The sequence below is a fragment of the Phyllobates terribilis genome, unplaced genomic scaffold (assembly GCF_046119375.1).
Source record: "Phyllobates terribilis strain yellow unplaced genomic scaffold, ASM4611937v1 Scaffold_8__6_contigs__length_399053987, whole genome shotgun sequence".
Lineage (NCBI taxonomy): Eukaryota > Metazoa > Chordata > Amphibia > Anura > Dendrobatidae > Phyllobates > Phyllobates terribilis.
Window position 1 is genome coordinate 93,148,770 of NW_027362768.1, and position 17,323 is coordinate 93,166,092.

Sequence of the window (17,323 nt, forward strand, 5' to 3'; positions counted from 1 at the left end):
ATGTTTAATACATTTCGTTTTAGTCACCAAAAATGCCAAGAAAAATGCAGTGAAAATGCCACAAAAACGTATGTTGAATTTTTTCACTTTCTCATTGCTTTCTGCGGGTGAAAAAATGTTGTAAAAATGCTGAAATAATTGACATGCTGCAGATTTAAAAAAACACTGCAGTCCTCAAATTTATGCATGTCCATGAGATTTCTAAAATCTCATAGTTTTTGCTGGTCCTGTAAAAATCAGCTTTTAATTTGAATTTAAAAAAAACAGCAAAAAAACTGCAAACACGCTGAATGTGAACATGGCATAAGAGTGTGTATACCACAATATGTTGACACAATATATGCTAATAGAATTGATAATTAACTATGATTTTTATCAACTTATCACCATTACATGCCCCTTAATATTAGTATCATGACTTATTTTAAAGGGAATTTCCCACCATAGACATTTTAGAAGACCATTCTACCGAGTCTTCTGGGACACCCACCCAGTGGGGGCTTGTAATTTATGTAATTCCCCTAGACATGAATAAAGAGAGCTTCAGAAATGCATAGCCAATAGAGATGAGCAAACCAGAACTTACAACTTTGGGGTTCTTACTGGGCAGTTAGTGCCTGGTGCTAAATGCCTGCTAAATGCTGAACACAGACTTCTCCCGGAAGTCAGTTACAATGTTTGGAGTTCCAGCAGAAGTCCATTGCTGAGAGAGAAACAGAGAGAGGATATTTTCCTGCTCCAAAAATTGGGTCCCTATTTTTTTCAATGGAGTTCGGGTTCTGGTTCAAGTTTGGGTACAGTTCTGGTACCCAAACCGAACTCTGGACTAACGTTTAGGTCGGGAACCAGCACCTGAACTTCCACGGGTCGACTCATCCGTAATAGCCACTTCTCCATTTAATTTTCACCTGGATGCTGCAGCCTCCCCATGTGATAAGACTATGTTCAGGGACCACCGATCAGACATTTATGTGAATATGCCATAAATGTTTATTATAAGACAACCATTTAAATAGATTGTGTAAATGATTATTAGGAAATGTGGATTGCCCAGTGCGTTCCTCCATACTGAGAAATCAGCGTTGGAATTGATATGCAAATGAGAGATTACAGACATTACTGACATATTTAAAAATGAAATAAAAAAGAGAACTCCTTGTAACCACAAAACAATGACTTATCACCCTTCTCATTTCCTTCACTAAGTTATAACAGAGGGATTTCTTACTTTTCGTTTCATTATGTCTTTTTGTATTTGTCACAGTTTGGTTCGTACATTCTGTTTTCCCCAAACCAACATTGATGCTAACTAAGTTGTTGCCTTCATCAGTACAATAAAGAGAAAAATATACAAAGCGATAATATCTGGGTCACACATAACAATGTGGGTCTTTGTTTTTACAAATATAGCCAGTGACAGCTTTCAAGATTAACACATTTTTCCTACCAACTTGACCAACATGACAAAAATATGAAGGTGTAAATGTGGTGATCACAAAAGTCTAAACAACAAAATCTTGTCTGACATTGTAACCAGAGTACAATTGTTCAATCAGTGGTTTGCAAGCCACATGTGACTCATGACTCCCTGCTGGTCTGATCTCCATTTAAGCCAAGAATTATGACTAGAGATAAGTGAATCTGCATAGAATTTAATTAAACTTAAATTTTACAAAAAATCCGCAATGGCCAAAATGCGGATTTTTTTGTTATTCACTTCCATGCAGATTTAACAAAATGATGGCCGGCTGGCAGCCAATTTACTAAACCATAAAGGACCTTCAAAAGTTTAAAATAACAAAAACATACTTATACTCACCTTACCACTAACCTCTCCTCTCCCTCCGCTCCTGACTGTCCCCCAGTCTGGTCTTCATCGTAGTTTCTTACTGTCACCGAGAGCGCTGAAATCCTGGGTCTCTTCACACAAGGCCAGGACTTCCGGCTCTAATGAGGTCCGGGACTGTTATGTGCATGCAGGCGTAAGGCACAGAACCATTCCGGGCCTCATCAGAGCCAGAAGTCCTGATCTAGTTTAAAAAGGCCAGAGATTTCAGCACTTACAGGAGTGATAAAAACATGGTGAGGAACAGAGGGTGTGGAGAGGTGAGCGGTAACGTGAATATAAGTATTTCTTCTATTTTTTACATATTACATTTACTGCTTCACTATGCTCTGGGGTCTGGAGAGATTCATGGAGAATAACTTAGCTGAGAATTTAAGTTCCCTAGAAAATCTGTGCGATTTGGCGAATTCAAATTTTGCCAGATCCGCTCATCTCCATTTATGATTTTATGCAATTACTACAATACTACATCCATATTAATAATAATACAGATGTACCCTATCTCTAGAAATTTGCAATTTTGTGTGATATAATTGTGTAAAGTTTCAATCTGGAATATGTTGCCTACAAATTGAAATGTTAGGATTTTTTTATTTTGCCGCTTTTAAATTGTTAACATTAATGGTTAATGGGTATAGCAGGCACATCTCTGTGGTTTTGTGGGTAAGGATATCCTTTTGTTACTGTTATTACTCTTACTTTAATAGAATTATGTCCTTATAGTTCATGATTACATTGGGTTTATAATTGTGTAGTTTACTGCTTGAGATGCAGATGTGTATATATAATTGTTTTAATATATTACCCTCTATACCCATTAACTATTAGACTCATAAGATGCTGTGAATTTTTCTGTATACCCTCAAGCATGGATGTCCAAGTTGTATGTATTTCCCAAACTTTTATTATGAGAGATATTTGATGCATTTTAATTGATTCATTAAAATGATATATTTTATTATATTTAAGTGTTTTAAATTTCTCTTTGTAAGTTAGTTATACAGTATGTCTTGAATGTACTCACCTTACAATTTATTTACCCCAGTGTAAGTAGGTTATCATGATCACTGCCTCGTGGAGCGGCAGTCAAATTGGGCTAATCAGCACACAAAGAGCACTACATTATACAAGGCAGCAATGGGTCAGTCACTTCTCAGGGGTAAGGGGTTTATGCAATGTTTGTAAAATGACAGTGCCCCTTATATGACTCAAAAAATATAAAATGTGGGAACATTTGCTCTACAACATGTATGGTAATTGTTTTTCTACTTTAATTATGTTGTTTTTTTCTTTCTCAAATCACTGTGTTATGATAGAAAATTCTACCAAAATGAAAAACAAAAAAACACTTTATAGTGTTTTTCAAACACCTTGCTATGTCTTCATAAAAAGGATGGTATTTGCATATACAGTTTTGCTTTCTCTCTCTCTCTTGCTCTCTCTCAAACACATATATGTAGCACCCTGAGGATTCGGCTGCTACAGGGGTATTGCACCTCAGCCAGAGGTGTGATATTCCACTCCCGGGTAAGGATGGAGTGTGGAACTGAGCTCAGATAGACTGCATGCACTACATACATCCCATTTCCGGGGAGCAGGCCGACGGCACTCCCACTTAGAAATGTGCAGGTGCGACCGAGCCTGTTCCTGGCTGGAGTGGGAGGGGGGAGGAACATCCCATGTAGTGTAGGGGCAGATAGGGGGAGCAGTCTGGGTAGTGATAGGAGCTCATTGGGTGCTGGTCACCTGAGCTCACACATAGAGGGATATATAAGGAGGGCACCAACTAGGATCAGGGTCAGACGCAGAGGAGCCTGTCAGACGCAGAGAGTCAGTCAGTGCAGAGGACAAGTCAGCAGGAGAGGAGGAGCGGAAGCTGGCAGAGGAGCAGCTGAAAGAAAGAGAGGCCCTGAAGAGAGAGAGTGGAGTGAAGAAAGACCCAGAGGGAGACAAAGAAGGGACCCAAGAACCCAAATTAGAGCACCGGGTGAGGAGTCAGCAAGAGGGTACCGGAACCCAAGCTGGTGGGGGTAAAGACATTCCCCAGCCAGAGACCGGAGACCGTGGGCAGTGTCTGTCACGGTCACCCACTACATTCACCCTGAAGGCACACCACAGGAAGGGTCAGGGAACCTAAGGCCAAAGGTTGCCCAACAGAAGGCCCGAGGGAGCTGGACTTAGGTGAATCACTGGTGGGGACGGCTGAAGAAAGGACAGAGGGGGAGCTCAGGGCCACGCTCCGGACTTGTTTGGGGGTTGGCCGGATCCAGGACCTGGTGGATGCAGCACGGCTCGGGTGGTCACTTGGAGCTAGAGTGACCAGGAACATCAGCAGTGAGTAAAACCCTTAACTGCACAACCCGACTCTGTCTTCCTTTATCATCTATGCTGCACCACCACAACCCCCATCCTCTGCGCCTGTCCCCTCTGAGGCTATACCCCTCCCGTTGGGGGTTATCCCACCAAGCTGCACATCCACCATCAGCCTCAGCGGACCCTGTTGCAGCGGCGGCCACAGTGACCGCATTACAACGGGTGGCGTAGTCGACACAAAAAGAACTCTAATAACATCAGTAAGGACTGCCACATAACACATAGCTTGACGCCCTGGGCACGGGACCGGGTCACAGCCGCTCGGAGACTACAACACCCCATCTGATCCGGTGCCGGGTATTCCCCTCAAAAAGGAATATGTCCCAAGGGGCGCGTCAACTTTGGCGTAGTCGGCAGGATTACGTGCCCGCAACACCCGGGTACTGCGTGCCTGAAGAAAAGTGCAAGTTTACCTCAGAAAGAAGACTCCTGCCGGTTCCGGAGGGTCCACGCCATCGGACTCCATCACCAGTCGTTTCCCGCCGATTGTCCGCCATTTCCAGCTTGTTCCCGCCATCTGCAGAGTTTCCCGCCACTGGGAAGCGATTCCCGCCAAAACCGCAGATTTCCCGCCTTGGAAGAGCAGCGGACGCCATTATGGGCGTGCCAAAGGAGGGCAGGAGGCCACATCCCATCGTGGGCCGGGACAGAAAATGGCGCCAAAAGTGGAAACCGCCCCCACCAACAGAGACTGTGATGCTGGAGGTGTCAGTCAGCGTGAAAGAACTACCCCTGGAGCTGACAGTCACCGAGTTGCCCCGGGACCGCCCTCGAAGTGAGAGGAGACGAAAGAAAAGAGAAAAGATGGGTGTCGCTTGGAGCAGTCTAGAACGAGCGCACCCGGAGGCGAGGTGTCCAGAGCAAGAGCACCCGGAGTCGAGGAGAGAAAGAGTAGACCCGGGAATGGAGCGGCAGCAGTGCAGCACCGGCCCGCTGGCCAGGAGCCTGCAAAAGGAAGAAAGAGGAGAGCAGAGCAGCACCGGCCCGCTGGCCAGGAGCCTGCCGGAAGAAGAGCAGAGCAGCACCGACCCGATGGTCAGGAGCCTGCTAGAGTCAACAACCCCGCTAGGCTTAGCGGAGATCCTGGCGCAGCTTCCCCGAGATCGGGAGTGCGCGCGGAGTGCCCTGGAGGGCCTCGCGGGAAGGATGGCCCGAGTGCAGAGGGAGATCCTGGCGGAGTGGGGCCGGGAGATGGCCCAGCAAGCTGGAATCCGTCCACGGAACCCGCTCCCTTGGAAGAAGACACCGACTACCTCTGCGGATGACGCGGGAGGACCCAAGGCCGGAGACGGCGCAGAAGAGGGAGCGAGACGCATGGCAGCAGGTAAGGGGGATGCCTATACCCCATACCGGAAGACCACTTACCTGCCCCAGCTCCCCGTCGCAGAGCCCGAAAGTCCCCCTGCCGTACCCGAGACCGCCATGACACCGCCACCGACTAGGCCCCGACCGGAAGCCGCCGTCGCGACCCCAGTGACGTCACGCGTCGTGACCCGGAGCGTGGCGAAGGAAGGGAAGCCTCCGGCCTGGTCGCAAGGCCTAGCGTTTCCGGGCGCCGCATCCCCAGCAGAGCCATCTACCTCCGCGGAGCCTCCGGCCTGGTCGCAAGGCCAGGTGGCCCAGGGTGCCGCCGTGTTAACAGTTCCATTTACCTTCCAGATGCCCCAGGCCTGGCCGCAAGGCCTGGGCAACCTGGGCGCCCCCACCATCGCGCCCGCACCCGTAACATCAAGGGTGCCAAATCTGGGAGAGGACCCCTTCAGCCAGCTAGCGTGGCCGGACGGGCGGCCCTTCATCTGGCCCGAAGAATTCTTGGAACTGGAGCGACAAAAGAAGTTAGGTCCCCTGTGTGAGCCCCTGATCCCGGCTCCAAAGCCCGTGACTCGGGTCTCGCCTCCACTAGAAGAAGCCCAATTCGTGTGGGACCCCACGGGAGAAGATTTGATGGGGTTCACCGGAGAGACTCGGGCAGCTGTAGCTGAACGCACAGAGTGTTGCCGTCAACAGCTGGCCGAGTTTAAGAGAGAACGGGAGGAGAGGCGGGTCAGAGAGCAATGGGCCCGGACCCGCAGCGCGGAGCAAAAGAGTCGGACCAGAAGGGACCCCTATGCAGCAGATCGTCCCCGTACCATCGGGACGGTAATAAAGTTTAATGCGCAGCATGGGTGGGGCTTCATAAAGGACCGGAACACCATGGGTGACGTCTTCGTTACCCGACGGGATGTCGAGTCCCACCTGCCAGAGGGTCACAAAGGCCGTGACCTCTACGTCGGTGACGAGGTAACGTTCACCCGGCACAAGTGTGCCAAGGGACCTTACGCCCTCCACGTGCATCGCCTGACAGAGGAGGAGTTGCGGTGTAGGGAGGAGGAGCCAGAAGACCCGGACGGGTTCAAGGCTAGAAGGTACTATGACTGAGATAGTACAAAGGACTGTATATAGTTACCTGTCGGGGTACCCAAGTAACCGTGGCTGCTTTAAAGTTTAGTCCCCGTAGGGACCAGTGAACAGTTTAACCCGTGTGTCCCCTACCCAAACCAGGCTGAGGACTGTGAGCAGCCATCCCTTTCCCTTTACTTGGCCGGGGACTGAGAACGGCCAAACTCCCCTGTACATAGTTGCGCTTTCTAAGGCGCCCCCTACTGCTTTTATGAGAAACTGCTTTTCGGTCGCACTTTACCTGGTCACGAGTTGCACGGTGACCAGAGGAGGAAGAAAGAAAGAGACGACGAGAATGTTATTTATATAAATATATCTACTGTTTTATATAATGTTTTATATGTTTTATAAGTTTATATGAAAAAAAAAATTTTTGTATGTTTTGGTGTTTTGTCTTACAGCCCGAGGACGTGCTGTGATTTACCAGGGGGGAATGTAGCACCCTGAGGATTCGGCTGCTACAGGGGTATTGCACCTCAGCCAGAGGTGTGATATTCCACTCCCGGGTAAGGATGGAGTGTGGAACTGAGCTCAGATAGACTGCATGCACTACATACATCCCATTTCCGGGGAGCAGGCCGACGGCACTCCCACTTAGAAATGTGCAGGTGCGACCGAGCCTGTTCCTGGCTGGAGTGGGAGGGGGGAGGAACATCCCATGTAGTGTAGGGGCAGATAGGGGGAGCAGTCTGGGTAGTGATAGGAGCTCATTGGGTGCTGGTCACCTGAGCTCACACATAGAGGGATATATAAGGAGGGCACCAACTAGGATCAGGGTCAGACGCAGAGGAGCCTGTCAGACGCAGAGAGTCAGTCAGTGCAGAGGACAAGTCAGCAGGAGAGGAGGAGCGGAAGCTGGCAGAGGAGCAGCTGAAAGAAAGAGAGGCCCTGAAGAGAGAGAGTGGAGTGAAGAAAGACCCAGAGGGAGACAAAGAAGGGACCCAAGAACCCAAATTAGAGCACCGGGTGAGGAGTCAGCAAGAGGGTACCGGAACCCAAGCTGGTGGGGGTAAAGACATTCCCCAGCCAGAGACCGGAGACCGTGGGCAGTGTCTGTCACGGTCACCCACTACATTCACCCTGAAGGCACACCACAGGAAGGGTCAGGGAACCTAAGGCCAAAGGTTGCCCAACAGAAGGCCCGAGGGAGCTGGACTTAGGTGAATCACTGGTGGGGACGGCTGAAGAAAGGACAGAGGGGGAGCTCAGGGCCACGCTCCGGACTTGTTTGGGGGTTGGCCGGATCCAGGACCTGGTGGATGCAGCACGGCTCGGGTGGTCACTTGGAGCTAGAGTGACCAGGAACATCAGCAGTGAGTAAAACCCTTAACTGCACAACCCGACTCTGTCTTCCTTTATCATCTATGCTGCACCACCACAACCCCCATCCTCTGCGCCTGTCCCCTCTGAGGCTATACCCCTCCCGTTGGGGGTTATCCCACCAAGCTGCACATCCACCATCAGCCTCAGCGGACCCTGTTGCAGCGGCGGCCACAGTGACCGCATTACAACGGGTGGCGTAGTCGACACAAAAAGAACTCTAATAACATCAGTAAGGACTGCCACATAACACATAGCTTGACGCCCTGGGCACGGGACCGGGTCACAGCCGCTCGGAGACTACAACACCCCATCTGATCCGGTGCCGGGTATTCCCCTCAAAAAGGAATATGTCCCAGGGGGCGCGTCATATATGTATTCCTTAAAGAGGGTGTCCAGGTTTGGGATGAAAGTCTGCAGTCTCTCTGTAACTGCAGACTTCTGAGTGCTCACAGTGTGCACACCACACACTGTCAGGATTCTCTGATGCCGACACCAAGAGCTGATGGTCATGTGATGACAAGTATATGACTTAAGTACTTCCGATCACTTTCCGACTAGACATGAAACTGAAATGAACATGGCTAAGCCTTTTCTAGTCGACACGTGACTATATGTGACCATCTGCTCTCGCCACAGGCACCGGAGAATTCTGACAACATGTTGTGTGCACACTAAGGATTCAGAAGTCTGCAGTCACATAGCGTGGCTATAAACTTTTATCCCAAACCTGGACAACCCCTTTACCATAACGTTCAAATGTCGACAGCTGTCTAATAGCACTCTTAAGACCACAAACAGAATTACTTTTACAGCATAAGTGTAACCTCTGTCCATGGTCCTGTCACATGTTTTATCTGTAACCACCTACAGACTGGAAACTAATTCAGTACACATACGTAAATGAAAATAGACTTCCCAAAACGGAAAAAAATGTACTAGTTTTCTTGTTTGATCTGCAGTAAATAAATTACAGGCCACAATTTCTTTTTTTGTGTATAAAAATAAGTAATAGTTACATTTTCAAACAAATAAAGGACTAGCCAAACCTGCCATGAGAAACATAAGCATATTATTAAAAAAGTAACATGAAAAATAGGAAGTTACATATTAAAAAATACATATTATTGACAATGGAGACAATCTGAGCTTTAACCCCTTCATGACATTTGATATACCTATACATTATACAATTTTGTGAAGTCCTTGTGGGTTTAAGGTGCTCACTACACCTCTAGATAAGTTCCTTGAGTGAGGTAGTTTCCAAAATTGGGTCACTTGTGGATGGTTTCCACTGTTTAGGCACATCAGGGGCTCTGCAAAAACGACATGGTGTCCGCTATCACAGTTAATTTTGCATTCGAAAACTCAATTGGTGCTCCATTCCTTCCAAGCCCTGCCATGCACCCAAACAGTAGTTTTCCACCATATATGGGGTATTGGTGTACTCAGGAGATATTCCACAACAAATTTTATCATACATTTTCTCCTGTTACTCTTGTGAAAATGCTAAATTTGTGGGAAAAATTAAAATTTTCATTTTTTTCTTTCTCATTGCTTTAATTCCTGTGAAGCACCTGAAGGGTTAATAAACTTATTGAATGTGGTTTTGAGTGTTTTAAGGGGTGTAGTTTTTAAAATGATGTCATTTTGGAGTATTTTCTGTCATATAGGCCCCTCAAAGTCACTTCAAATGTGATGTGGTCCCTACAAAAATCGGTTTTGTAAATTTTATTGTAAAATTGAGAAATTGCTGATAAACTTTTAACCCATATAACTTCCTAACAAATCAAAAAACTTATTTAAAAATGATATTTGTAATCTAAATATTATGTTATTTATTTATATATACAGAATATATTACTAGTTACTAGAGATGAGCGTTGTTCTACTCGAACTGTTCGCCAATCTCAAATTCGAGCTGTTTTGGGCGGTGTTCGAGCCGGTCGGCGAACACGAACAATTTGAGAAAAATTCGGCTGTTCGAGGTTATGTTCGATAACTGTTCGTGCACCAAAATCATAACTGGATTTTTTCTCAGTAATGATGAAAATTAATGTTAATACGCAGTTTGAGTGTACAGCGGGGTGGGGGGAGGGGCAGGGGATGGATCTCTGCAGGAACAATGAAGATCTCCATTTTTTTTTCTCTTTCCCGCATTTGCAGTGGGGAGGTGCAATCTGTCAGCCTATCAGCAGCGCACACACGGAGCGAAGTGCTTTTTTTCACACAAGCAAGGGCATGTGTGATTGGCAGTGTATGTCACATGTCCTTGCCCTATAAGACCAAGCCATTTTCCCCGTCGCCACCATTTTCTCACTGCTGCAGCTGCGTGTTAGACGGCACCGCTGTTGCTGTGTGTGCTATACCTTGTTAATTTCAAGCCAATTTTCGCACAAATATACAGATAGCTTGGGAGTAGGGAATAGTTGTGATTGCAGTCCTTTTAAGGACTAGGTTACAGCATTTCCTACGACTTTTATCAGGGAGGTCTGTGCTCTTAAATAGATAGGTTGTGGGAGTAAAGACTAATTGTAATTGGAGTCCTTTTCAGGACTAGGTTACATGAGTTCCTATCAGTTTTTGCCAGGCAGGTCTGTGCCAGTGCTGTGCAAGTTTTTTTCACAGCATTTGGCTGAATCTAGCAAAGCTAATCCTTTTTGGCCTATTGCAGAGTGTGTTAGTCAGTGGAGTAGCCTATCTGTGTTGCAAGATATAACACCTGTGTATAGAATACCAATTTTTTTACTGCACCTAGTGAAGTAAAATCTTTTGGGCATAGCATCATTCTATTAGTCCATCTATACTGACCTCCATCAGGTTGCAAACTGAATATAATTTTTTTCTGCATCTAGCTCTGAAAAAATATTTGGGCTTCTAGCGGTGTGTGGGACTTGGTCTATTAGTCCATCTATACTGACCTCCATCAGGTTGCAAATTAAAAATAATTTTTTTCTGCATCTACCTCTGAAAAAATATTTGGGCTTCTAGCAGTGTGTGGGACTTGGTCTATTAGTCCATCTATACTGACCTACATCAGGTTGCAAATTAAAAATAATTTTTTTCTGCATCTAGCTCTGAAAAAATATTTGGGCTTCTAGCGGTGTGTGGGACGTGGTCGATTAGTCCATCTATACTGACCTCCATCAGGTTGCAAATTAAAAATAATTTTTTTCTGCATCTAGCTCTGAAAAAATATTTGGGCTTCTAGCGGTGTGTGGGACTTGGTCTATTAGTCCATCTATACTGACCTCCATCAGGTTGCAAATTAAAAATAATTTTTTTCTGCATCTAGCTCTGAAAAAATATTTGGGCTTCTAGCAGTGTGTGGGACTTGGTCTATTAGTCCATCTATACTGACCTCCATCAGGTTGCAAATTAAAAATAATTTTTTTCTGCATCTAGCTCTGAAAAAATATTTAGGCTTCTAGCAGTGTGTGGGACTTGGTCTATTAGTCCATCTATACTGACCTCCATCAGGTTGCAAATTAAAAATAATTTTTTTCTGCATCTAGCTCTGAAAAAATATTTGGGCTTCTAGCGGTGTGTGGGACTTGGTCTATTAGTCCATCTATACTGACCTCCATCAGGTTGCAAATTAAAAATAATTTTTTTCTGCATCTAGCTCTGAAAAAATATTTGGGCTTCTAGCAGTGTGTGGGACTTGGTCTATTAGTCCATCTATACTGACCTACATCAGGTTGCAAATTAAAAATAATTTTTTTCTGCATCTAGCTCTGAAAAAATATTTGGGCTTCTAGCGGTGTGTGGGACTTGGTCTATTAGTCCATCTATACTGACCTCCATCAGGTTGCAAATTAAAAATAATTTTTTTCTGCATCTAGCTCTGAAAAAATATTTGGGCTTCTAGCAGTGTGTGGGACTTGGTCTATTAGTCCATCTATACTGACCTACATCAGGTTGCAAATTAAAAATAATTTTTTTCTGCATCTAGCTCTGAAAAAATATTTGGGCTTCTAGCGGTGTGTGGGACTTGGTCTATTAGTCCATCTATACTGACCTCCATCAGGTTGCAAATTAAAAATAATTTTTTTCTGCATCTAGCTCTGAAAAAATATTTGGGCTTCTAGCAGTGTGTGGGACTTGGTCTATTAGTCCATCTATACTGACCTACATCAGGTTGCAAATTAAAAATAATTTTTTTCTGCATCTAGCTCTGAAAAAATATTTGGGCTTCTAGCGGTGTGTGGGACTTGGTCTATTAGTCCATCTATACTGACCTCCATCAGGTTGCAAATTAAAAATAATTTTTTTCTGCATCTAGCTCTGAAAAAATATTTGGGCTTCTAGCAGTGTGTGGGACTTGGTCTATTAGTCCATCTATACTGACCTCCATCAGGTTGCAAATTAAAAATAATTTTTTTCTTCATTTATCTCTGAAAAAATATTTGGGCTTCTAGCAGCGTGTGGGACTTGTTCTATTAGTCCATCTATACTGACCTCCATCAGGTTGCAAATTAAAAATAAATTTTTTCTGCATCTAGCTCTGAAAAAATTTTTGGGCTTCTAGCAGTGTGTGGGACTTGGTCTATTAGTCCATCTATACTGACCTCCATCAGGTTGCAAATTAAAAATAATTTTTTTCTGCACCTAGCTCTGAAAAAATATTTGGGCTTCTAGCAGTGTGTGGGACTTGGTCTATTAGTCCATCTATACTGACCTCCATCAGGTTGCAAATTGAATAAAAAAATTTTCTGCATCTAGCTCTGAAAAAATATTTGGGCTTCTAGCGGTGTGTGGGACTTGGTCTATTAGTCCATCTATACTGACCTCCATCAGGTTGCAAATTAAAAATAATTTTTTTCTGCATCTAACCCAGCCAATAGTTTTGGCCTAATACCACAGTTTGGCCACTCAGCTCTGCTCAGTTACCATCCATTGTTTTTTTGTGCAAACAACTCCAGAGTTGTGAATTAGTTAACCACCAAAATGAGTGGAAAAAGGCCTGCTGCTGGTGGAAAGGGGAATAGGCGTGTTGGGAAGGGGAAAAAAGGTTGTGTCCATGGGGTAGGTGCAGAAGAAAGACCATCTTCCAGCCAAACTAAAATGTCTACTTCTTTTAGCGGACAATGTGATAAGATCCCTTTCTTACGGCCACGCCAATCGCTACAAATTCCAGATGAGGCACAAAAACAGCAGGTGCTTCAACGGATATCAAGTGCTCCTTTAAGTGGGCTCTCCTCCACATCAACTTCAACATCACAAATACTCCAGTCCTCAAAGGTGTCACCCAAATTGCACTTGCTTCCTCACAGCTCCCAAATCTCCAGCTGCCCGTCTGAGTGTGAGTTAGAACAGATGGTTGAGTCTGCAGAGCTGTTTACTCATACTATAGCCTGGGAATCAGAGGTCGACTCCAGCGCTTCTGTGAATCCAGACGAGGAAATGATCTGCACTGATGCCCAGAATCTTTATGAGTCGGATCCAGGACCAGACGCAGAAGGTTCTGACCATAATGTAGACCCTCATTCCCAAACTGTAACTCCTGTTGGTGGAGACAATGAGGAAGACGATGATAAGACTCAAATACCTGATTGGAGCGACAACTTTAGTTTTTTGTCAGGGCAGGAACAGGTTGGCTCTGAGGACGACGGGTGTGATAACGCACAGGGTGATGATGATGAGGTCGGAGATCCCACTTACTGTCAACCCACAGTCAGCCAAGAGATGAGGTCAGCAGAGGAGGTGGAGGAAGATGCTAGTGACGACGAGGTCAGGTTGCGCCTTCCTGGACAGAGACGTAGTACTGGAAGCACGTCAACAACTGCATCCTCAAACACAACTCTGCCTCTCACCACAAGTCGTGGTGGCTCTTCAGGTCGCATGGGTGCTAAGCCTTGCATAGCCTGGGCATTTTTTCAGATCGATAAAGATGACCCAACTCGTGTTATCTGTAACATTTGTCAGCAAAAGCTAAGTAGAGGCCAAAAAATACATAGTTTGAGTACTTCATGCATGAACCGGCACATGGACATGAAGCATAAGTTGCAGTGGGAAGCTCAGTGTGCTACAATGCGGCCTAGCCGGCCGGGCCAATCACCGTCTGCCATATCTTGTGCATCCGCGGCCTCTTCATCCTCTGTGACTGGGGGGACAGCAGTCACACCTGTTTTGGGGCGCAGACCTGCCACCTCTTTACCCGCAACAGCCAGCGTGATTGGCAGGTCATCATTTTCTTTGGAGGTGGTAACACCAGCTGGTGTTGAGCGCTGTCCGACATCGATAGCACCACCTTTGGATCAAGGCAACCTAACATGTCCGCCTGCATCTTCCTCACAGACCGGCAGTTTGCCGGGGACACCCTTATCAACCCCGTCTAAGCACAATAGCCAGCCCTCGGTCCCTCAGATGTGGACAAGTAAAAGACCATTTCCTCCTAGCCATGAGAAAGCTAAGAGGTTGAATTTCACCATCTGCAAGCTCTTGGCTACAGAAATGCTGCCTTTCCGCCTGGTGGACACAGAGGATTTTCGAGACCTTATGTCCGTCGCAGTGCCCCAGTACCAGATGCCCAGTCGGCACTACTTCTCAAAGAAAGGTGTGCCTGCGCTCCACCAGCATGTCGCACACAACATCACCGCTTCTTTGAGAAACTCTGTGTGTGACAGGGTGCATTTCACCACAGACACTTGGACGAGTAGGCATGGACAGGGGCGTTACATGTCGCTGACTGGGCACTGGGTAACTATGGTGACAGCAGGACAAGGGGCTGCTGTCCAAGTCTTGCCGTCCCCACGAGTTGTGCGTCAATCCTCTTTATGTCAAAGTTCCTCCACTGCTTCTGCCTCCTCAACCTCCTCTCGGTCTTCCACCTGCACCCAAAGCCTGTCTGGTCATGCCACAAGCTTTCTAACTGCGCAGAAGGGATCCTGCACACCTCCTTACTATGCTGGCAGTAGGGCTCAACGTCATCAGGCGGTTTTTACATTGAAATGTCTGGGAAATGTGAGTCACACAGCTGAGGAGTTGTGGTCAGCTCTGGAGAACCAATTTCATGAATGGTTGTCTCCACTGGACCTGAAACCAGGGAAGGCCGTGTGCGACAATGCTGCAAACCTGGGTGCGGCCCTTCGCCGGGGCAATGTCACACACGTGCCTTGTATGGCTCACGTGTTGAACCTGGTTGTCCAGCAATTTTTAGCCCACTATCCCAGACTAGATGGCCTTCTGCAGAGGGCACGGTCGCTGTGTGCTCACTTCCGCCGTTCGCATCCCGCAGCTCAGCGACTTACATCTCTACAGAAGTCGTTGGGCCTGCCACTTCACCGGCTAAAATGCGATGTGCCTACCCGGTGGAATTCAACTCTGCACATGTTGCAGCGACTGTGGCAGCACCGACAAGCCCTGGTGCAATACGTTCTGACGTATAGCCTGGGCCAACGAGATTCAAAGGTGGGGCAAATCACGCTGGAGGAGTGGTCTCAGATCAGGGACCTATGCACCCTTCTGCACAGTTTTGAAATGGTGACGAAGATGTTTAGTGCTGACGATGCCATTATCAGCATGACTATTCCGGTGATTTACATGCTGGAGCACATGTTAAACAGAATTCGGAGTCAGGTGGTGGCACAAGAGGAGGTGGAGGAAGTAGAGGAGGAGGAGTTGTATGCGGAAGGGCTAACATCTGCAAGGTCCAGACGGTCGGCAGCACCAAGGCGGCAGGCATGTGAGGGTGGGGGAGATGGTTTTACCAGGGCGCATGGTAGCAGCCAAACTAGTGAGGAAGGTGCAGGAGCCCAGGAAGAAGTGGAGGACGAACTGATGGAAGACTCATCAGATGAGGGAGACCTTGATCACATTTCTGTTGTGCGAGGTTGGGGGGAGAGGACAGAGGAAGGAAGCATGATTGTTACCTCGCCACCAACACAACAGGGACTTGGTGCTCCTGGATGCGCAACACACATGAGTGCCTTCTTGCTGCACTACCTGCAACATGACCCTCGAATTGTGAGAATTAGAAATAATCCTGACTACTGGGTTGCCACACTGTTAGATCCCCGGTACAAAAGTAAATTTGCAGAAATTATTCCTGCCATAGAAAGGGATGCACGCATGCAGGAGTATCAGCAGAGACTGTTGCAGAATCTTACATGTGCTTTTCCACAAAATACCAGTGGTGCACGTAGTGAATCTCACAGTTCCAACTTGCCAACCGTGGGACCGTCAAGTGTTCAGCACTCAAACCGTAACAGAACCACAGTATCTGCTGGTAACATCAATTTTGCGGAATCATTTCACCACTTTTTTAGCCCATCCTTTGCAAGGCCACAGGAGACAAGAAGTCTGACACATAGTCAACGCATAGAGACGATGGTACAGGAGTATCTCCAAGTAAACATTGAAGCCACGACTGTGTCACTGGACCCTTGCTCTTTTTGGGCTTCCAATCTGGATAAATGGCCGGAGCTAGCCACTTACGCCTTGGAGATCTTGTCATGCCCCGCAGCCAGCGTTCTGTCTGAACGTGTGTTCAGCGCTGCTGGTGGTGTGCTGACAGATAAGCGCACGCGGCTCTCCACTGATAATGTAGACAGACTCACGTTCATAAAGATGAACAAATCATGGATCCGAAACGACTTTTCTACCCCTGTGTCATCCTGGGGAGAGTAAAAGCTTGATGATTGGTTAAAATCACCCTACCAACCGTTTTAAGCTTTCAAATTACTAATCATGTTTATCTGTATCTTGACTGGAAAATAATTTGGGCTTTGTAGCAGTGTGCAGCACTGATCCTATTAGGCCATCTATACTAAAGCTTCACCAGATTTAAAATTAAAAATAATTTTTAGCTGCATCTAGCCCGGAAAATAATTTTGGGGCTCCGAGATGCGCAAGGCACATAAGTGCCTTCTTGCTGCACTACCTGCAGCATGACCCTCATATTGTCAGAATTCAAAGTAATCATGACTACTGGGTTGCCACACTCTTAGATCCCCCAAACTTTTCGATCAACCTTTTCATTTTAATAAAGACCAAAAAAATGGTCATTTTTAAAATTATAAGCATTAGCAGGTTGTTAGAAACTGAAATCAAACAGTTTTCAACTCAAAACTTTATTCTAGGTGATGTTACATTTTCACATAGGACCCCTTGTTCGAAAGGAGCTTCTGAACTCTCTCGTCCATTGAATTTGTCAGGTTTTGGATGGTTTCTGCTTCAATTGTTTTGCATGAGGACAGAATACCCTCCCAGAGCTGTTGCTTAGATGTGAACTGCCTCCCGCCATCATAGACACTCCTTTTAATGATGCTCCAAAGGTTCTGAATGGGGTAGAGGTCAGGGGAGCATGGGGGTCACACCATAAGTTTGTCCCCTTTTATGCCC